Source organism: Pongo abelii, chromosome 23 (assembly GCF_028885655.2).
Source record: "Pongo abelii isolate AG06213 chromosome 23, NHGRI_mPonAbe1-v2.0_pri, whole genome shotgun sequence".
NCBI lineage: Eukaryota > Metazoa > Chordata > Mammalia > Primates > Hominidae > Pongo > Pongo abelii.
In genome coordinates this window covers 46,402,157-46,424,445 of record NC_085929.1, presented here as the reverse complement: position 1 = coordinate 46,424,445, position 22,289 = coordinate 46,402,157, and the positions used below count along the sequence as shown (strand labels likewise).

At 43.4% G+C, this 22,289-nt stretch overlaps 1 protein-coding gene across 8 annotated transcripts in view; it reads right to left on the bottom strand.

Moving 5' to 3' along the window:
* GRAP2 (GRB2 related adaptor protein 2) overlaps nt 1-22,289 on the bottom strand; it is a 79,397-nt gene that overhangs the window by 31,858 nt on the left and 25,250 nt on the right. For 3 of the 8 annotated variants that reach the window (XM_054543494.2, XM_063723095.1, XM_054543492.2), the window contains one exon: nt 21,614-21,727. The exons of the other annotated variants lie outside the window; for them this stretch is intronic. The gene's annotated coding sequence lies outside the window, so the exon portion shown is untranslated. The remainder of the gene's footprint in view (nt 1-21,613; nt 21,728-22,289) is intronic. 8 annotated transcript variants of the gene reach the window in all.

Below are 22,289 nucleotides of genomic sequence, written 5' to 3'. Positions count from 1 at the left end.
GCCTAGCCCAGGCTTAGCAGGCAGCTAGGAAATGTTTGTTGGATGAATGAAGACATGCAAATGACCTGCCCTCAGCATTACTCTGGTTGATTTCCTCAGGGAAGGAGCAGGAGACAGAAGGAGCCATTTAAAAGGATCAATTAACTTCCCACTCAGAGGTGCCCTGACTTCTCAGCAAACTCAGCCAGAGATAGTGCAACACACCTACACTAAGAGGTCTGATTTATTTAAAATCCAATAGAGGGCAACGGTGCACCCCAAACCATCAATTCTGTCTCGTAACTTTTCTTTGCATCTTGAGTCCCGGTAACCTTTAACTAGACAGGTTCGGTGATTGTCTTCATTGTCTCTCATGAGTTTTAAGGCACATAAACTTTAACATTTCAAAGACTCAAACCTTTAAAATACAGAATTGCTTAGATGCCAAAGAATTCTGGTCATCTTCTCCTATACACTGTCTGATGCTTAAATTCCTTCTGAGCAGCCTGGAGAGGTGGTTCCCATTCCTCCCGACTGGACTTCCCTCACTCCTGCTTGGATTCTGGGTTAATGATCCTGTATTGAAACCCCTACTGTGTGTTTTTCTTTGCTCTGCATCTTACATCTGTGTTTGGGGCCTTTCTGCCTCAGTTTATTACCTCTTATTGGGCATTGGACACAGGAACAGAAAACTGAGAAAGGTTACAGATGGCCCTTCTTGAAAATTTGTAAGCATAGAACGGACAACTACCTTAGCCACTGCTTAAATATTCTTCTAGAGACCCAAACCAATCTATTCTGAAAATAAAGTGGGAAAGTGGGAAAAAAAAAAAAAAAAAAAAAAAAAAGGCTGGGCCTCACCAAGAGACCAAGGAGTAGCCTTTCCCCATTTTGGGCTCTCAGATGACAATATTTTTGCTTTATTCTAAACCAGCAGACACCCTGCTTAGAGAATACCTCTTAATCAGCTGGTCATGTTGGAAATGTTATCCTTCTTACTGAATGTCTACCAAGGCTTACATATTCCTTTACTGTGCCTGCTCTTGAATCACTTCTAACTCATCTTCCGGAGCCTTTAAAATAGACTCTCACATTCTTTTTTGGTAGGGTCTTGCTTCTGGTTTTCTCTGGAGATGAGGCTCTGTGGCTAGGTGCAGAGGGTGGCGTGGGAGTTGGAATCATGGCAGCTACAACCAACTCATGCAGGGCCTCCTGGGCCCCCCACCAGTGCTTCACCACAGAAAGTGTGCAGGTAGCTATGAACTTGGGGGTGGCCATCAGGGTCCTCTGCTTTACTTATTTACTTTGAGATGGAGTCGCCCTGTCACCCAGGCTGAGAGGGCAGTGGTGCAATCTCAGCTCACTGCAACCTCCACCTCCCAGGCTCAAGCAATTCTCATGCCTCAGCTTCCCGAGTAGCTGAGATTACAGGTACAGCCCACCACGGTCCGCTAATTTTTATATTTTTAGTAGAGATGGGGTTTCGCCATGCTGGCCAGGCTGGTCTTGAACTCCTGACCTCAGATGATCACCTGCCTCGGCCTCCCAAAGGATCCTCTGCTTTAGAAGATTTACAGCCAACAGTTCCTCTGCTTAATTGGACCTTCTTTTTTTTTTTTTTTTTTTTTTTGAGACCGAGTCTCGCTCTGTCCCCCAGGCTGGAGTGCAGTGGCGCGATCTCCACTCACTGCAAGCTCCAGCTCCCGGGTTCAAGCTATTCTCCTGCCTCAGCCTCCCGAGTAGCTGGGACTACAGGCGCTGGCCACCACGCCTGGCTAATTTTTTGTATTTTTAGTAGAGACGGGGTTTCACTGTGTTGGCCAGGATGGTCTTGATCTCCTGACCTCGTGATCTGCCCACTTCGGCCTCCCAAAGTGCTGGGATTACAGGCACAAGCCACCATGCCAGGCCAGGACCATTTCTTCTCAGGTTCGAGATCCCAGGAAAACAAATAATCTTCTCAAGAGGACCTGTCCTGTTTGCACAGGTGGTCCCTCCAAGAGATATAAACATTTCTGGCTTTACTGCATCCAAAGATAGCAAAGACACATAAAATATACCCCCAGCAAAACCATTTCTGGCTAGTTGGCTGGGATTTTAGTGTCCTCTAAAAGCCTCCATTTTAGGTGATTTTACACATACAGGGCATTTTTGTTTTTCTCTTGTCCCCAGGTGACTCATTATTTTCCCCTCCCAGCCCCAGGAAGCATAAATCCCCTGGTATGAGCGGCATGGGTGAACACATGGAACTAGAGGGGCCTCTGCAGCTTGTCCGAGAATTATAATTCATCAGCGGCTGAGCTGCTGATGCGAGTCTTGGAGACCATGAGGATGGCGTTTGAACAGCAGCCCCAGGGCACTCCCCACTGCCATCCATTCCTGTCCTGTGTGCAGGTGTGTTCCCCGAATAACGATTCATCCTCTGGCTGCTTCACTTTTGCTGAAAGCCGCCAACAGAGCTGTCTCTGATGACAGGTGACTAATGGGCAGCTAGTTCTTGAGTGAGATACCGAGGCGTGGGCAGGAGAGGTATGCTGTTCTCTCTTCCCCGTCTGGGAAGGGCCTCAGGCTCAGCCCACAGTCACCTTCTGTGAGCGTGGCTTTACCTGCCCTTGCATTCTAATGCTTCTCTCTACCAGGGCCTCTCCTGCAGACCCTTGGCCGGCTTCTTGGGGTTTCCACCCAACATGGGATCCCCAGACCTGCCAGAACCCCATGGCCTTGCCTTGTGATTTCTTCCTAGTTTCCAAATGGTAACAATCTCCCCCGTCAGAAGGTTTTCAGGTTTGGGAGCCAAATAAATACGGTATTTTTCAGACGTATGGACACACTTTACACAACTGGAGAGTCCTTCTAAATCCCTTATATCCTTATTTAATCAAATTGCTGTTCTGCAGGTCCCTGTCTGTCACTGTGGATTATGGAGATTTCATTGGTCTCAAGGATGTTTTTCTCTTTTTTAATTAGCTCCCTTTTTTCCTGCTTAAGGTTTTTTGGGTTTTGGAGGGAGGGGTAGTGAAGGGAGGGAAGTAGAGAAGGAAGAAGACAAGTCAGGAGACTGTCCCCATGCAGGGCCTGTCCCCTCCCCTGCCTGTAACTTGAGTGATGCCCAAGGCAGAGCCAGCCACTTCTTCCTTCTTATGTGTATTTATTACCTTGCTCTTCTTTAATCAACGCCAGTCTGGCTTATATAATCTAACTTTTTTTTTAGTGCAAGACACATCACATGAAGTCTCATTTATCCTCAAACTTTTTGTAAGAAAAGTATCTTTCTCTTTAAGTATAACGTATATGTTCTGTTAAACTCAAACACATTTGATTCTTTTTTCCCTAATTTGCCACTCTCTGCAAGGCGAGGCTTGCCTACCTCAGTGCGAGGTTTACTACGGGACTTGGGTATCAGACAGACCTGGCTTCAAACTTTAGGCTATGCTGCTTACTTCGTAGCCAGAGAACCTTAGTTTATCTTCTCTGTGCCTCAGTTTCTTCACCAGAAATGCAGATAATAATCCTTAGTCCCCAGTGTTGCAGGGAAGAGAACATAGAATACTTGGTTCCACTGCTCAATGGCTCTTTCTTCAAAGCATTTTTGCATTCTGGTTATCTACCATCCTTTCTTGTAGAGACAAATTCAAAACTGTTTTTACAAAGTGTAAGGCCACCAAGCGTATACTACTTCAAGCGTATACTACTTTTCAGCCTATCAAGCACCTATTTTTCCTCACTGTCCCTGGGCAGGCGCTAGCTTCTCCCTATTGCCTGTGGAGTCCTAGCTGCAGTGTTATCAGAAAGTACGACACTAATCAAGACAATTCAGTGAGGAAAGAGAGAAGACAGCACTAACCAAGGGGAAGTGGGGAGAAATGGTGGATGGAGAAACAGAAAACTGAGCAGGCTTCCACACTTTGCCATCCACACAGAGCTCAGTCACTGTGATGCTACCTTTGAGGGGACACACACCACCCAGACTTTGCCAATGCCTAGAAACGTGAACCAGCTAAGAATAAGTTACCATGGATTGATACGTCTATCAGGTGCCAAGAACTTTACCAATGGTCACCCTTTGCAACATTTATTATTGTTATTATTATCATCCTTCGCATTTTATAGGTGGGAAACGGAGGCAAGAGATTCGAGTACATGTCTGTTGGCACCTAAGGCTGTGTGTTCTCTTCACTTTGCCACTCTGCCTCTCCTGCTACGAGCAACATAACCAAATCCCTCCTACTTGGTCAGGATGACTGCTCACTAGCTTAGGCCCTCTGAACCTTCCTGGGTGGCTGTCCTTTAGCCAAAAAATTGACAAGAGCAATTTTCACATACCCAAGAAATTCAAGCCCATTACTTCTTGGTCAAAGAGGTAAAGACTGCAATCAACCTGGCAGACCTCAGACCAAGCAATCATGTGCTTTAAGGCAATTGCAGAAATGGAAACAATCTCAGCTAACAGACTTATAAACTGTCGCTCTTTTCCTTTTCTTCTGCTGGTCCCCCCCCACCCCCGTCTCTCTCTCTTCCTCTTTCTTTCTCTCTCCTTCTGTCTGTGTCTCATTTGTCACAGTTCTCTTACGTTTCCCTTCATCAACTTTCCCCACAATATATTCTGCTTTTTCCAAGTTCTTTTCTTTTTCCTTGAAACATTAATAACTTACCATGAATCCAGTTAGAGAAAATGTATCTCGCATACTTCCACTTTTAATTCTCTGACACTTTTCTTATTAAAATGACACCATGAAAACATCAATCCAAAACAACAAAAATAAGGCACAAAGAGACCACTGGAAATGCTACTTCGAGCCTCACTCTGCTGCTAGACTGATGTATCACTTGATGTTTCCTCATTTTATTCTTATTGTTTCCTAAAGCAGTAACAATTGTCTACAGAAACACCTCGAATCCTGCTGGCAAAACCCAAACATAAGTGAAGGATTAAAAATACCGCTCCCCGCCCCCGAATCAAAAATCATTTAATGAACCCCATCAGAAGGGTGGAGGGTGGGGTGGGGGTGGCGGAGGTAGATGAGAATGACAGTCAAGAGAGACAGACAGACAGACAGACATTTTACAAATCTCCAGGCTTCATTTTCTTTTACTTCTCATTTTCTATTCACATCATGATTTCCCCTGGAATATATCACCAGGATTTTATGGTGCCCTCATGTTCTCTTTTTTTCCCTCTTCCCTTCTGTTCACTTAATGTTTGTTTTTATTGATTTGGGCTCTGAAAGCACGACTTATTTATCACGGATTTGAAAGCCTCCATCTTCTTGCTCTGTTTTCGCCAGGGCTGTGACATTGTTCACAAATGCTGCAAATATGCTCAGCACCCCCTCTCCTTTTCCTCACTGCCTGTGCCCTGGGCTACCTTAATTCTCATCTGGGCAAAGCACAAAAGTGTCAGCAGAGGACGGCATGACCACAATTACTTTAATCTTGCTGACACTTTTACTTATGCTCCCAAGCCCTCATTTGTTGTTGGAATGCTGGTCATTTTTTTAGCTCACTGATCTCAAAGCTTGCAAAAGTGATCATCTATCCACAGAGAAGCTCCCCTTGCTTCATTCGATAAGTCTATCCCAGAAAAGCGGGAGGGCCTGATATTTTTACAAGCAAAGGTACTAAAAAAATGCCAGTAAAAGGGATAATATGGTAAATTCCTTTCATCAAATGAATTATAATATTCTTATTTTTGGGAAATTTAGTTCTTTCTAATTTGAGTTTGGTTCAACACCTCTTGTATTTGTCTTGTTTAAAATAGTTCTCTTTCTTTTTACTTGCCAGTTTTGATTAAATAGTGCCCCTGTCCTAGATTCTCAAAGTTGGAAGTGGCCCAGAAAGTCAGTCTTTCCCTAATTCATTGAGATGATAGAGAATGGGCATCGGGGATGGCTGGGATTGGAAAGAGTGAGCTGACAGCTTGGTGAATTGGTTTTTTTTAAATTTATTTTTATTTTTATTTTTTTATTATATACTGTAAGTTCTGCGACACATGTACAGAACGTGCAGGTTTGTTACATAGGTATACACGTGCCATGGTGGTTTGCTGCACCCATCAACCCGTCATCTACATTAGGTATTTCTCCTAATGCTATTCCTCCCCTAGCCTCCCACCCACCAACAGGCCCCTGTGTGTGACTGAATTATGTTGAACCAAAAGCTCTTTCAGCCTGAATTCTGTGCTAAGAACCACAACAAGAAAGAAAAAGAAAGAATGAATGACCAAAAGAAACAGAAAATGAGAATCACAAATCCCAAATTCCCATTTCTAAACTGAAATAACCCCAGGGTCCTTGACCACCCTTCATGTAACAAGCTTCCAACTCCTTGATCTCCTGGTCATTTTCCTCAGGTCTCCTCTCAGTTATTCAATGTTTTTCTCAAAATACAAAATACATTATCCAGACTTGAACCCAGTATTCAAGATATGGTCTGAGCTGGGCTGAGTAGAATAGGATGATTTAATCACTTCATTTGTACACGAAGATTTTGTAACTGTGTTACACTGTTGGCTGGTTTTTTGTTTTGTTTTGTGTTTTTGAGATAGGGTCTTGTTCTGTTGCCCAGGCTGGAGTGCAGTGGAGTGATCACGGGTCACTGTAGCCTTGACCTCCGGGGCTTTAGGCATCCTCCTGCCTCAGCTTCCCAAGTAGCTGGGGCTACAATGGTGTGCCCCCACACCCCGCCGCTGTTTGGGAATTAAGCAACAACAACTACAACAAAAGCCCGGGTGCTTCCCAACATGAAGACGGTCAAGCTGGACCTCTCCACCTCTGCAACGGGTTTCTTGAAACCAAAATGCACGGCTTCACATTTAACCTTTCTGACTTTCATCTTGTTTTTGTTCTCCCCCTTTGGCCAATTTCTCAGCCTATCACAATTCATTTGGGCATGGATTTGTACTCCTAACCCTCTGGTTATATCTTTCAACTCTTCTTTATAAGTGAACTTCATGCCTTTTTGGTTTCTGTTTTATAATAAATGGAACATGGACTTTTGAGTCAGGTAGGGCTGGGTTCAAATCCTGGCTCCTTCATTCATGCAAGTTGGTTATCTTTGAACTCACTTTCTTTACCTAAAGACCTCCTCCAGGTTGTCATTGACCACCCTTTAATCAACACTCTGAGTATCAACTTGAAACCTACCCAATTAAGTAGTTATCCTTCAGCCTATCTGTCCTCATTCTGCTCTCTAGGGTGTCATGCAAAGCCTGGCTGAAATCAAGCTGTGCCGTGCCTGTGGCCCTTTCCTTATATGTCACTCTAATAACCCCACAGGAAAAAGAAAGAAACCGTAACAGGGTCAACTCTTCCTTCGGGGCCATATTTGGGGAGATGCCGAGTGGAAGAAACTCGTCTTTTCACTTACTGTCCCTCTTCGGCATTTGCTTTTCCGCTTTCCTCGACCTCTTTTGCAAGCCATAGACTTTCCTTTTGTGAGGCAGCTGTCACCTTAGCTACTGTGTTCCTGTTCCTCCTCCACCCTATTCTTCTTGCTTGACGGAGCAAAGGCCCCTGTGTGTTGAAGCTTTTGACACACAACTTTCTTTCTTTCCTTTTTTTTTTTTTTCGAGATGGAGTCTCGCTCTGTTGCTCAGGCTGGAGTGCAGTGGCGCAATCTCAGCTCACTGCAACCTTCGCCTCCCAGGCTCAAGAGATTCTCCTGCCTCAGCCTCCCGAGGAGCTGGGATTACAGATGCCCACCACCACGCCTGGCTAATTTTTGTATTTTTACTAGAGATGGAGTTTCACCATGTTGGCCAGCCTCGTCTTGAATTCCTGACCCCTAATGATCCACCTGCCTCGGCCTCCCAAAGTGCTGGAATTACAGACGTGAGCCACCATACCCGGCCTTGACACACAACTTTCTGAGGGTCATTTTTTTCCATTTAGAATTTGTTAATGTCATGTTTGTCACATGACCTCCCAGATCCACTCAAGTCTCTCTTGTCATTTCAGGCCTTCAACAATCTTTCCCCATCCCGTCTGTCAAAATTCACTTTAGAAAATCACCTGCACCATGCAAACATGCTTTAGTAAATAGCTTCCCTTTGTTCTCTAAGCAACCCATCGACATCCTTGTCTCTGCACTGGTCTTCCTTCTCCCATCAAACTCACATTGCTATGTATGGTTGTGCAGGTTGCTCACTGCACAAAGGCCTCAGCCTGAGGTTGCAGTAGGGGCTGAAATACATCCAGTGCCTTTCTCATCAAGCTGTGAGTCCTGGTATGGGGCTGCATCTGTCTAGAACTAGCACATTTTTCTTACTTAAACAAAGGCACCGGGTCTAATTTCAACTGCTCCTTTAAAGCGTTACTCAGGGCCTGCCCCGCTCATACCCCATGGTCTCACTTTCTCTTATTCTTCCAGGGGACTTGACGTTATCTACCCCCTTGCTCAGTGCTGCCGCCATCTGGGTAAGGTAGGCAAGCACATGAGCCTTGGAGTCAGGCTGCCAGCATTTACACCCTTCTCTACTACTAGTTTTCTGGGTGACCCTTAGCAAGTTGTTTAACATCTCTGAGCCTCAGTTTCCTCATTTTAAAAACAGGGATGATAATAGTGCCTGCCTCATAATGTTCTTGGGAAGAATATGTGGAATATCCATCTAATCCACTTAGTATGGTGCCTGGCACATAGTAGGCACTCAATAACTCAATAGTCGTTAGCTATTGTTACTTTTTTTTTTTTTTTTTTTTTTTGAGACAGGTATCATTCTGTGGCCCAGGCTGGAGTGCAGTGAGGCAATCATGGCTCACTGCAGCCTCCAACTCCCAGGTTCAAGTGATTCTCCTGTCTCACCCTCCCAAATAGCTGGGACTACAGGTGCATGCCACCACATCCAGCTTTTTTTTTTTTTTGTAGAGACAGGGGTCTCCCTATGTTGCTCAGGCTGGTCTTGAACTCCTGGCCTCAAGTGATCCTCCTGCCTCAGCCTCCCAAAGTGCTGGGATTAAAGGCATGAGCCACTGTGCCCAGCCAGCTATTGTCACTTTTATGCATAGTCCTTAATAGCTAACAACTATTAAGACGTGTTGTGGCTCGGAGGAAGTATGAATAAGAAAACGTATGCCTCACCAAGTAGGGTTGTCAGATAAAATACAGAATGCCCAGCTAAAGTTAATTTTCAGATAAGCAACCAATAGTTGTTTTAGTATATGTATATCCCAAATCTTTACTTTCGCCACAGAAACCTCAAAGTGGTGGACTGAAGCATTGTTAAGAGGAATAACAAGGACTCGTTTGATCTTTTCACCCTTTCATCTCGAATTTCCCTGCTGCCCCTCACCTCATGCAATGCCTGTCCCACAAGATTTCTTACATGAAAACTGGGGAGTGGGCTAGCCTTTGGGGTAAGCAGTATGAAGGTTCTAGAATGAAGCCTCTAGACGTTCTAGTGAAGGTTGTGGTTTGGAATAGAAGTATATAATCTCACTCATATATCCTGTGAGCCACAAAATGTTGTACCTTCTGTTTTCTCTACCTTTCTTGTGTTATTTGCTGCTTTTAATATTGTGTGGGTCAAAAGGCATGCTTTTACCATTATATATTATGGAATACTGTGTGTTTTGATAAATAAGTTTTATATATTGGAATTTCTGTTCTTACAAAGGAATTTTTCTTGAAGTCCGTATTTGTGGTAAAGCAGAAATCTTCTAAACTCTCTTACATACTCAGACATTTCTCTTGTGATTACTCTGGCATTTTACATTGTTACTCTCAAATTCGCCATCTACTTTCTCATGCCTATAACTTGTCAAATTTTTCCATGCTTGGCATCTGCACCACAGCAAAAAAATTCCTGGGCACCAGCCCCAGTAAATTATTACTAGTCCCATCGTGTAGTCACCAGGTTGACATTTACTTGTACCACCCATGTATCTAGTCCTGATGACAAATAACCCTTGAATTGGCTTATAATACCCCATCCTTTCTTTATATGATTTGCACCATCCTAGAACCTTGTCTCTTCCTGGAACCATTTCAGAGGAAGTTACAAACCACCAACAGTACCAAATGTGGTTCTGTTGTTTGAATGATATTCTCTCTTTAATAGCCTTTCATTTCAAGTCCCACTGACTCCTTGCACAGATTCTTCTCTCTCCTTCCTCTCTCTGTACTTCCAGGAATTGGTGATTTCTCCTCAGGTTCGTTTTCAGATTTTCTGCTGCTTAACTTCGTAAGGCTGTCTTGCCCACCTTCTCTCTCTCAGGAGTACCCATATGCTTTGTGTATTCATTCAACACACATTTCCTGTGCCTCAGTCTGTGTCAAGCCCTGTGTAGAGCATGAAGATCCAGTGTGGACTACACAGCCCATCTTCAGACCTCAGACAGTTCAGTCTTGTAGGAAAGACAAACAAGTCAGCCAAACCAGTGAGATCAGCGTGATAAAGGAACCCCACCTCAAGTGGTTCAGGAACCCAAAGGGCAGGCCCCTAATCTAGCCTAGGATGGAGACAGGTGCAGGAGGGATTAGTGGAAGCTTCCCAAATGAGGTGACAATTGAACTGAGTCTTGCAGACAAGTAGCTAGGCAGAGTAGAGAACTCATATATGACACACAGAGAGAATGGTGTGTGCAAATAGGAGTTGGGGACCCAACTGGTTCAATCATGGACTGGCAGGAGATGAGATCAGTGATTGGACTGGGGGCAGATCATGGAGGACATTGAAAGCATGCCAGGGACTTTGGATTTCATACCAAGGATAACGGGAAGTCATTGGACGTTTGATAACGTTTGCATTCAGGAATGTTTAATCAGATGGCAGTATGAAGGAATGGAGGGCAGGGTCAACTGAAGATGGAGAAAGCATCGCAGTAGTCTTGGCTAGTAATGATGAGGGCCTGAACTACAACAGTGACAGATCATGCTCTTTTTTTTGACACTGGGTCTTTCCACATGTTTTTATCTCCATAGTAAGTGCTTTACACATTATCTCATTTAAAGCATGCAAGAATCTCAAAATAAGAACTGCTATTGTATCCAGCTGACAGATGAGGAAAGGGAAGCTCAAAGGGGTTAAATAATCGCCCAAGTTCATATGTATCAAAAAATGGTGGAGCCAGGATTCAAACTCAGCTTGTGCACTTAACCAGTATTCTCCCTTGTCTTAACTCAAGGGAATCACTGTGAATTATGACCAGTTGGAAGGGGGCTAAAAGACAGAAAAGAGTCTAGAATGGTGTTATCCAATAGAAATAGAATGCAAATCACAAATGTCAGCCACCATGCCATTTTAAATATTTTGGTAGCACATTAAAAAGTAAAAGAATTAATAACTTATTTAACCCAATATGTCCAAAATATTATCACTTCAATTTGAAATCAATATAAAATATTATTGAGACACTTTGCATTATTTTTTCCAAAGTAAGTCATTGAAATCTGGTGTGTATTTTACACTTACAGCACATTTCAATTTGGACAAGCCACACTGAAGTACTTGGGACCGCATAGGTCTAGAATGACTCTTGGGTTCCTGCTGGGGGCATTAGGGTAGATGTTGGTAGCACTTTCAGAGATAAGAGAATACAGAAAGAGGAGATAATTAAAAGGGAGTTTGAAATGCTTGTGAATGATCTATGTAGTGACTCCCAGTCAAGGGTTGGCTGTGCAGGTGTAGAACTCAATAAAAAAGTCTGGCAAGAGCTATAAATTTGGGTGCTATTCCAATATAGATGATTGTAAAAACCCTGAGTAAGAAGGAATTCACCTAGAGAGATTATGTAGCAGGACTGAGCCTTTGGAGACAGCAGGGAGGGATGGGACACCTTGGTCAGGTGGAGGAGTTCATTTGTTCAGCAGGAGACGCATCTCCCCTTTGAATGGGAAAGAAGGAGGACAAGGATGCAGAAGGTAAGTTTGTACAGGTAAGGAGGGTAAGGAGAGGCAGGAAGTAGGTGGCTTTCTAATATAATGTTGGCAGGGGTTCTCAGCTCATTCTATTGTCTTTCTTCTCTTCCATAGAAAAGGGAATGCTAGCTTTTAATCATGACTATTCACAAAATCTATACAAAGAGGCAAACAAAATGTAAATATTTGTCCAGCCAGGGACAAAAGCCAAGACGAACACTCCTTTTTCATGTCACTCCACTCATTCCCTCCTCTCTCTCTCTCTCTTTCTCACTTTCCCTCTGTCTCTCAGGAAACTGCAAAAATAGTACAGAGGTCCCCTATACTCTTCACCCCACTTCCCCTAATGGGGACATCTTACATCACCATAGTACAGTATCAAAGCCAGGAAACTGATATTGCTACAATACCATTAAATAGACTTCTATCTTCTCTTTTACAACTTCCTAGCAGGAAGTATCCTTAGTAAAAAGCATAAAAATCCGTGAGATGTAATGTTCAACCAGGCCAAGAGCTTTATGTGTGTTCAGGAGGTTTTATCTCTGTAACTAAATGACATGCATCTAATACCACACCAAATGCCACCTAAATGCTCAGGTAAAAATTACCTTCTTATGACCAATGTTATGTGGTTAGACCAGGCTCTTCACTGTCTGTTTGGCTTTATCTCATTATGGAGAAGAGCAAAGATGAACAGACAGCTCTGTTGTTCCCATCAGCATCTATAATAAGGAATGTGTGACTCAAAAGAGAGCAGCAACGTGCCCAAGCCTGCACTACTGTACAAATCAGGTCTTGCTAACTTTAGAACTCAAGCTCGGTTTATGACATCGCACTATCTCTTGGTAAATGGCTACTTCATACCCCTGTCTACACAGCAGGAAAACCAATGGATTAGGAGGGAGTTAGTATTCAGATGGGTGACTCCAATTCAACTTTCAAGTGGGGAGGAACCCATAGCACCCAACACAGTAGGCTCCTCCATAAATGCCAGGGATTTCATCAATTCAGCTTACTAAATAAACAGACTCAAAGAAGTTGGGCACGTTCCTTAAAAGCAGAATCAAGCAAAGAAAGTTCTGAGAAGTCTCTGTGCTTCAAGGAAACAAAAGCCAACGAGAGAATATTAAGCCAACTTGAAGGGAACAGTGGCTATCCATCTGCCTCCGCCAAGGTTCAACCAAGGTGAATAACCCATTTATTAGCAAAGAATGAGAGAAGTCCCAGCATTTTCATGTAAGTGGTAATTTGTTAATGGGTAAACATGGAATGAATTTCTTTCTCCCTTGGAGATAAATGAGCTCTGGTTCTCAGAAAACAATATTTCTGGCAAGAGAGAGAAGACAAAAAAAAAAAAAAAAAAAAAAAGAGAGGTGTTTCATCCATTAAGATTTGGAAAGCAAAGGAAATAAGTGTATTTCTGGAATCTGGGTGAAAGGAGTTTGGCCTCGACAATTTCTGAGCAGCCGAAGGAGGAAAATGGTAGCAGGAAGAGGCAGGAACATGGGTGGTCAGATGCCTTTAGGGACAGTGATCTCTCTAATGACATTTCTCCCATCTGGGCTCCCTATTTATTTGTGGACCTGCACCTTCCTACTTACATCTCCATTTGTGGTATCCGTAGTACCAGTAAGAAAATAGTTTTTGTCAAATCCAGGAAGGCAGGCCTGAGAGCAATTTGCAGCTGTGAAGACAAACTATAGGATGAAGGAGACAGAAGGACAGGGTCCCCTTACCCTGTTGTAGCCATTGGGAAGGGGCCTCAGCCCTCAAATGGTGAGACAGGGCAGCACACGGGGGATGGTGGAAAAGAGCCGAAATGAACTTGGCCCCGGAAATGGCCATTATCAAGTAGTCATGGGTGAGAGGAAAAAAAAAGTCATGCCTTAGATCGATTGGGCCTGGATGGACCAGGGCTGAAATCCAGCCATGAGATCAGTTTTGTTTACCTCTCCCGATGCAATTAGGCCATTCATATCCGATCCTGACCATTTGTTTGAGGAAGAAAAGATACAGCCTGCATTTTGAAATCTGGGCAGATGCTTAAAAAGACCCTGCTCTCCATTCAGACAACAGGAATGCAACCAGATGTGACTTAAACATGTCTCCTTTTCAGCTGTTTAAATGTGAGCAATTCCTCCCATCGCTAGCCCACTGCAAGGGACTATTTTTTCAGGGTCTTTCAATCCCAGGGCTGATTCACATCACAGGTATTCCCAAAAAGCTCCACAAATCAACAATGAAATAAACCCAATGCCGGACCGACTTGCACATGCTGGTGGGCCGAGAGGGTGGGAGGTCCAGTCAGGGCACTGTGCCTCACCATCACTTTCCACTACAGAGAAGGTAAGTGGGGATAGCATGGCCAGAGGGCAGAATTAAAACATGATCAACATGGCATCTGCTTTTTCTTCTCTTTTCAGCTTTCACAGAAGTGAGCATGAAAAAAAGAGAAGAAGAGGGGAGGAAAAATAAGGAGAATTTTTCCTTATTGCTTCTCTGGGAGAAGCAATTCTAGTCCTGAATTCTCAACTGTGCATTCCACCTCAGAAAGCCAGTGACCGCCTCTGCTGAGCACAGGGTGACAAACTGGGCTGGATCCAGGCTGGAGCCAGGCAGTGGGTGGCAGCTTCTGCCTCAATCTTTCTGCAGTCTCCCTTCCCCATTCCAATCACGATAAATATATTTATACTCACTTGATTATGTCAGCCAGACAATACTCCCCTAATTGGCAGTGATCAGGGTTCCAGAATTGTTTGGGCGAACCTGCTGTCTCTCTATCAGGCAAAGCGATAAGGGGCCGCTAATGCAGTCCCCATTAACAGTTTCCAGTGGAAAAAATACCAATCCCCCGACTCATGCATGGCAATGAATTTTCCAAACAGCTCCTGAGAGCCAGCGATTGAGGAACTCAGACTTAACATGAACCGGTCCAGCATAGAATGCTTTTATGACTCTTCCCCACCCCCGGCTAGAGCATGTAGAAAAAACCATAGCCACTTCCTTATGCTCAAGGTTCTTTCGTTCTTTTGCTTTTTTGCTCTTTTCCTTTTTTTTTTTTTTTCTTTTGTTGGGCTTATGGAGCTAACTGTCATTTTTGGTTCTTGGTTCTTTGTAAATTTTGGGGACATCTGGCACACAGTTTATTTCATTTGCTAGCTCTGGTATTTGTAGATACGCACACTCTCTGCTGCGTGTGCATGTTAACACTTCACATGTATAATTTATGCATGCATAATTTGGAGCTTGAGAGGATAGGCTCATTTTGATGTTTAAGTGTAACTACACAGCGCCAATTCAATTATAAGTAATTACTCAATAAATATTTACCAAATGAATGAATATACCAAAAAGACAAATATGCAACTGTCATTCATTTATTTATCAGACATTTCAATACCTAGTGTGTACCAGGCATTGTGCTAGATGCTGAGTATTCAATGATGCGTACCCACAGTTCCTTTCCTCAGGGAGCTCACAGTTGAAGGATAGGAGGCAGACATATAAATAGACAATTGCAAGACATCATGGAGGCAAAGTGACTGAGCCCTATGCAGGGTAGCACGGAGCTCCAAGGAGGAAGCTTGGTCTACCTAAGGGAGGGGCTGAGGCCATGGAGAGTCTCCTGGAGGTGATGAGGCCTAAGAAGGGAGGTAAAGGCTTCAGATAATGAGGACAGAACAACCAATGACAGTACGCAAGAATTGATAGGGTGTTGTGGGGAAGCAGCAAGGCAGAGACGAAGTTGGGGACTCAGGGAGGTACTGGATCTGGGGGGCTTGGTGTAGAGTAAGGGAGAGGAGCTTCAACTATCTCAATTAGGGCAAGAAAACACAAACAACTCCTTCATTCGTCCAAAATGCTTCTGGATTGCACCAGAATTGGCACACACACGCCTCAAAGCAGAATTTGGACTGGCCTCAGAAGCACTGCTAGAGCACAGGAAGATCTGAGGCCGCATGCTGAATCCATCATTAGGGAGATGAGCAAGAGTTAGCTTCTTTCTTGGTAAGTTGAGGAGGTGGACTTGGAGGGCTCCAAGCTTTTACATCTATGCCACCTGGATTCTTTGAGGTTTGTGTACAGGCCACACTTGGGCCCATTCCAAGTCCAAACTGGGGTGCTAAAGGAATGAGGCTGGTTCCAAGCAGCACACAGGATCACAATATCACTATCTTACAGTGCAGAGACAGGTAGGCACATTGAGGCAGAATTTCATATGAATCCATAAGAAGTATTCACAGGAATGTAATGTACGATGGAGACACCCCATTGTCCCCAGCCTGGGTCAGGGTCTTATGATCTCAAGTCTGAAACATGTCCAATTAATTTGGAGCACTGATCCCTGCTAGATTTAGTTTCTCAAAAGCACTGTTCAGCTCACATCATTTCTACTCAAAATCTCTTAATAATTCCACCTTGCTTGTAGAGTCAAGTCCAAAGTCCTTAGAGTGGCATGGCATTCAAAGTCATCCTCAGTCTATCCCCACCCTGCCTGCCATAACCCCCACCTGAGCTTTGATTCACAAATGTTCCCACCGCTCTGCCTTTACTCACTCTAGCTCCTAACTCTTCAGGTCCACCTCAAATTCAAGTCCATCTCCTTTAGGATTACTGTCTTGTTACTCCTGTCCTCTTCTGAACCAGTGCAGAGTTTACTAACTATGTTGTTCATTGGTGACTATTAACTTCACTTTGTGGTTTGAGTTTTACTTCTCCAGCTACCTTGTAAGCCCCAGAGGATGGGAACTGAGCCTCACTCCTCTTTGCAGTCTATGGACTTAGCACATTGTCCTGCTCACAGTAAATATTTGCCGATGAATGGGTATCCTACATTGTCATTTCTTTTTTTTTTGAGACAGAGTCTCATTCTGTCACCCAGGCTAGAGTGTAGTGGTGTAATCTTGGCTCACTGCAACCTCCGCCGTCCGGGTTCAAGTGATTATCCTGCCTCAGCCTCCCGAGTAGCTAGGATTGCAGGAGCCCACCACCACGTCCGGCTAATTTTTTGTATTTTTAGTAGAGATAGGGTTTCACCATGTTGGCCAGGGTGGTCTCAAACTCCTGATCCCAGTTGATCCACCCACTTCGGCCTCCCAAAGTGTTGGGATTACAGGCGTGAGCCACCGCGCCCGGCCATGCATTGCCACTTCTGTGAGCCTACCGCGTAAAACTCATGGAAAGTATGACCGTGGTGATTATTGTCACAGTGTTACTGCCCCAAGTTCTTTCTCCCTCTTCTAGGAAAAAAAGCGAATCTTGGAGAGAGAGGTTTGGTGTGACTACTTGGGAGTAATGAGAATGTGAAACATTTCTCCCGCGATTTATAAACAGCATTTTACATGCATTTCTTGGGAGCTTAAAGTTCATCCAGAATGAGTATTTCATAGATCAAAGGAGCATATGTGCAATCCACCAGGAGGAATAATCACTCTGCTAAATTTAAAGGGAGAATGATTGAATATTCCAGCCTGAAAGTAGAGATGGTTTAACATCACATGGCTGGAGAAGAACACGAGTGACTTACTTAATTTCTGGCCCCCTACGTTCAGTTTTTATGGTACATATGCCAGTGAGCAGCACATGCGATTTTTCATAAAAGAGGAACTGGCATTAAATCAATAAGGAAAATCACCATTTCCCTACTGATCCAATGGCATTTAAGGAAGCTAAGCCCTGCCAATATGTACAACTGTGCAGAATTTGTAACCGGGCAGTGAAAACCACCATCTAAGCTGGCAGCTGTGACTTTCCCAGAAGTAGAGCTGCAGGGAGAAAAATAGCTTTTAAACTTCAGTTCCATTTTCGCAAATTGGATCTTTTTATAAAAACTGTTTTAAGTCCAGTTTTGTTTGTTGTTTTCCTTTTCTTTCCTCATTAGTAAAGGAAATGACTGTTTCTTTTTACCCACATGGAAATTCAATCATTTACTCGATAATTGGGACTCAAACTTAGTTTTAGGGGCTAGGAATGGAGATGAGGACAAAAGAGACAAAATCCCTGGCTTCAGAAAGCTTACCTTATAGTGAGGAGGCGGGGGAGATAATTAATACTCTTGAACCGTAGATATATACTATGCTAGGCATAGATAACTGAAATAATGCTAGCATCTCATATTTGAAAACACAATTGCCAGACAATGAAAAATGAAACCTCCTGCATGAATTCTATCTTAGCTCATGTATGTCCCATATATTAAGAAGTATTTAAAAAAGAATAGCTAGTAAGAAATATACACATACTGCTCTTTGCACATGAAGCTGACCTTCCCTACTGACCTTCAGCAGAACGGATGTCTCAGAGGTGCATTTCTGAGAGGTGGATTTGTGTCAACCTATATAGTTTCATTCTGGCACTATCTGGCACCATGGCCCTCACAGTTATCCAGGCCAGAAATCTGGAAATTTCTTCTGGACTCCTCCGTGTCTTTTCCTCCCCTTTCTCAAATCTGGCATCTTCCACTAATGGGTCTCTAAACACTATATTTTAAATATACCTGAATTTTTTTTTTTTTTTTAACGGAATCTCGCTGTATCGCCCAGGCTGGAGTACAGGGGAGCAATCTCGGCTCACTGCAACCTCTGCCTCCTAGGTTCAAGCAATTCTCCTGCCTCAGCCTCCCGAGTAGCTGGGACTACAGGCGCATGCCGCCATGCCCAGCTAATTTTTTGTATTTTAGTAGAACGGGGTTTCACCATGTTGCCCAGGCTGGTTGTGAACTCCTGAGCTCAGGCAATCCGCCTGCCTCGGCCTCCCAAAGTGTTGGGATTACAGGCACGAGCCACTGCACCTGGCCTAAATATACCTGAAATTGATTTCCATCTTTCCATCAGCCCTCCTTTGTGTGGGCTTTATAGTCTTTCCCCACAACCCTGGCATCCTACTGCTTCTTCCTGACTCTAGGCTCAAATACCTCCATTCTCCCCTCCTCGTTGCTTCCAGAGTGATTTGTGCAAAACAGATCAGACTGTGCCATGTCTCTTCTTGCACCCTCCTCTGGCTCGGCATGCCTGCGGGATAAAGCTCAGGCTTCCTAGCCTGGCCTTGGCTGACCTGGGTAGCTTTATGACTCTGCTCTCTTCCTTGACCCTGTGCCTCAGTCACAGCAGCCCCATGTAAGGCATGTAAGGTTACCTAAATTTACAATGTGCAAATCATCCCTGGGTGTTTCTTCTTGGCCTATTCTCCTTTTTGTACTCCTCAATTCTTGCCATCCTTTAACATGGTGCAAATGTTACCTTCTCTGTAAAGCTGTTCCCTGAGCTTAGTCCTCCCTCCCTTCTGCCCCAAGGGTACTTTGGCCTCACCTTCTCATTTCAAGTATGGCACCCAATGGAAAGGTATTTGTAATGATTTGTTTGCTTGTGTGTCTTCTCTCTCAAGCTGTAAGCTCTTCCAACTGAGAAGTATCTTCTTTGTGATCTTACAGCATAGCCCAGCCTCTGGCATACAGCAGTCACTTAGTAAATGTTGAATGAATAATGAATGAATGACCTATGGTCTCTTCTGGTTTGGCTTGTGCTAAACTACGCATCTGAGAATTAGGTGGTTTTGGCAATATGATGGAGTGAAACCAACTGACAATATGATGGAACTTAACTTTGCTCTTAAGCATAAGAAATTTTGGGGAGGCTTAGGCTGGAGGATTGCTTGAGCTCAGGAGTTCGAGCCTGCAATGAACTATAATTGTGCCACTGCACTCTAGCCTGGGCAAAAGAGTGAGACCCTGTCTTGCAAAAATAACTAAATAAATAAATAATAAAAATAAAAACAATGGGTTTTAAACATTTGAGCTAATGGACCACAGATGATAAGGAATTTCAGTAACACATTTTCCTAGACAATATTTCTGTGTGTACTACATCTGGAGATGGTTCAAATAAATGATTAAAACATGTAAAACAGAACCATTAAGTAATCTAGATCATTTACTGCAAAAGAGAAACTTGAAGAGACTTAATAATGGTTTTTAATAAAAGATTGTACTCCAAGGATGGCTAAACATCCTCCTTCTCCACAAACACAAAATAAGAAGAAATGAGACGAAAGCGCTTCAAAGATTAAAGTCAAAAACAAAAAGGAACTGAATGGTTTCCTGCCAGGCAGTGTAAACCCATTTCAAGTCACTATTACAGATAACTCACATTCAGAATCAGGCACAGCTCTAAATGCTTGCTATGTATTATGTCATCTAATCGATCTAATTTTCATAATGAACCCATGCAAGTTTGTTTTAATTTTATTATTCCCATTGTACAGGTGAGGAAATAGAGGTTCAAGGTGGTTAAGTAGCTTACCCAGGTCACACAGCTGAGAAACCATAGAGCTGAAATTCAAATCCAGGTTGGCTGGCTTGTGAGGTTTTGGTCCGACTTCTAAGCTTCCTGCCTTGCTAGAGGCTGACATAGATGTCAGACCTCTGTCTGGGGATGGAGGCCTAAAGCTAAGCTCAAGAAAGCTTGAGAAGTTCAAGTGGCTAGCTTAAATTTAAACAAGAAAATCCTTGAATATACAAATGATTCTTCATTGCCAGGGCAACCAGCTCTCTTGGGGTCGTTACATCTGTGTGTGTGTGTGTGTGTGTGTGTGTGTGTGTGTGTCTGTAGAGAAGTTAAATACCCATTTTTTGTATTCTTTATTCTGGTGAGCTGGCCTACCAGGTCTTGTCCTGCTAATGAGACAGTAAGTCGTTTTGACTTTTTCTTGGCTGTCAGGGCATGTCAGGGCATGCACGGTTTCAGCATCCACATGTGTGTGTGTATTTAAAAGACCTGACATGAATCGAGCCATATTTAGATATTATGACTTTACCTCCAGAGTGACAGAACTTACTCTGGGGGTTGAAGAGTCAGCATCTTCTTCCCTGTTATTTTTTCCAAGGCAAGCTTGTTTAGCTGCCTCCAGGGCACAAGAAGTGGGGATCACAGTCAGCACAGGATGGGGGCAGCATGTTCTGCAATTCAAATGCAACTCAAATGCCTGTGCCAAAGAAAGTCAACACGCATCTGATGGGCAGCAGAGAGGGGGCTCGAACACTGAGCTGCACCCCGGCTGCAGGAGGCCTGGAGGCTGGTTCAGGAGAACCAGGAAGCCCAGCAGGAGCCCCGTGAGAAGGGTGGGAATGAGTCACCAGACTTTTCAGGTTGACTGAGGTGATGTCTGTTGATTTTCTTTGAATTTAGATGTGTTATCAGTTCACACATTGGGCATAACGGGAAGAGGATGAGTGAACATTTTCTTGATAGTGCCTGACCTTCAGCAGGGTTGTGATAAGATGTGGGGTAAGATATGACTCTGCAAGAATATGCTGGACAGCGTGTGTCCCCTAGCATGTACCAAAGGAGCAGAGGCAGATGGACCCTCTTGGGAGAAAACAGTGTGCAGTGTGACAGGCCCACTCTTTGTTCTCTGACAGACACAAGTTGGCCTGGGTGCATATTTACTATCTTAGAGCAAGGGGAGGAACTGCTAATTTGTCACACATTGTGTTCATGGTCTGGGAAAAGCACTTGCTTTTTTGACATTGGGTCCTCCACTATAACCAGAGAGATTTTGAACGCTGTGGTTAAGAGTTAGGGTTTTAGGAGTTCATGTAATCTCTCTGGCCTCAGTTTCCTCTTCTTTCAGATGGAAATAACAATGGCACTTACCCCCTTAGGTAGGAATAAATAGACTAATACATGTCAGGTACTTAAAACAATACATATCCAGCATTAAACTTGTATTTACATGAATGCATGCATCCTTATTTACATAACTTCATATTTATGGGAGGACTTACTCCAATGCTTGCTCAAGATAGATGCTTGGTAAATATTTGTCAAATATTGAAGGAGATAGAAGAATGGATTTAGTGGGGTACTTCTATGGCTATCTGTTCTGACTTCTCAGCAACCTGTAATTCAAGGATAGACAGGTAAAACTGGATGTTAGATTTAATCTCTATTGAGCAATATTTCAAAAAAGGGGAGTTTTCTGCAATCATACATCTCTGAAGAATAGATGGAAATGGAGATGATGAGTTTGCATGAAGATTGTGAAGGAAATGGCATGAAGAATTGACTTGTCACATGTGAAGGACAGGCAGCAAGGACAATGACTCTAAATAAAATAAAAAACAGGGTCTAATATAATTAGAAACCTTAAAACTGCAAAACATATGTTATTTGTGAATCTGCAAAAATAAATACATACAAAAAACAGGAGTCAAATCTCTGACCTGTATTTACCTTCTCTTGGTTGTTGTAATAATGATAGCTTAGAAACAGAAGTAAAATGAAAAGTATAATGTTTAGGAGCTGGTACAGTATGACAAGAATACCTTAATATTAGATTAAATTATATAAAATTACCACTTTTGGGGTAAAAAATAGGGTCAGCTATTGTCAATATCTTCTATTTATTTTTATTTTTATTTTTATTTTTATTTTTATGTCTTTAGAGACAGGGTCACACTC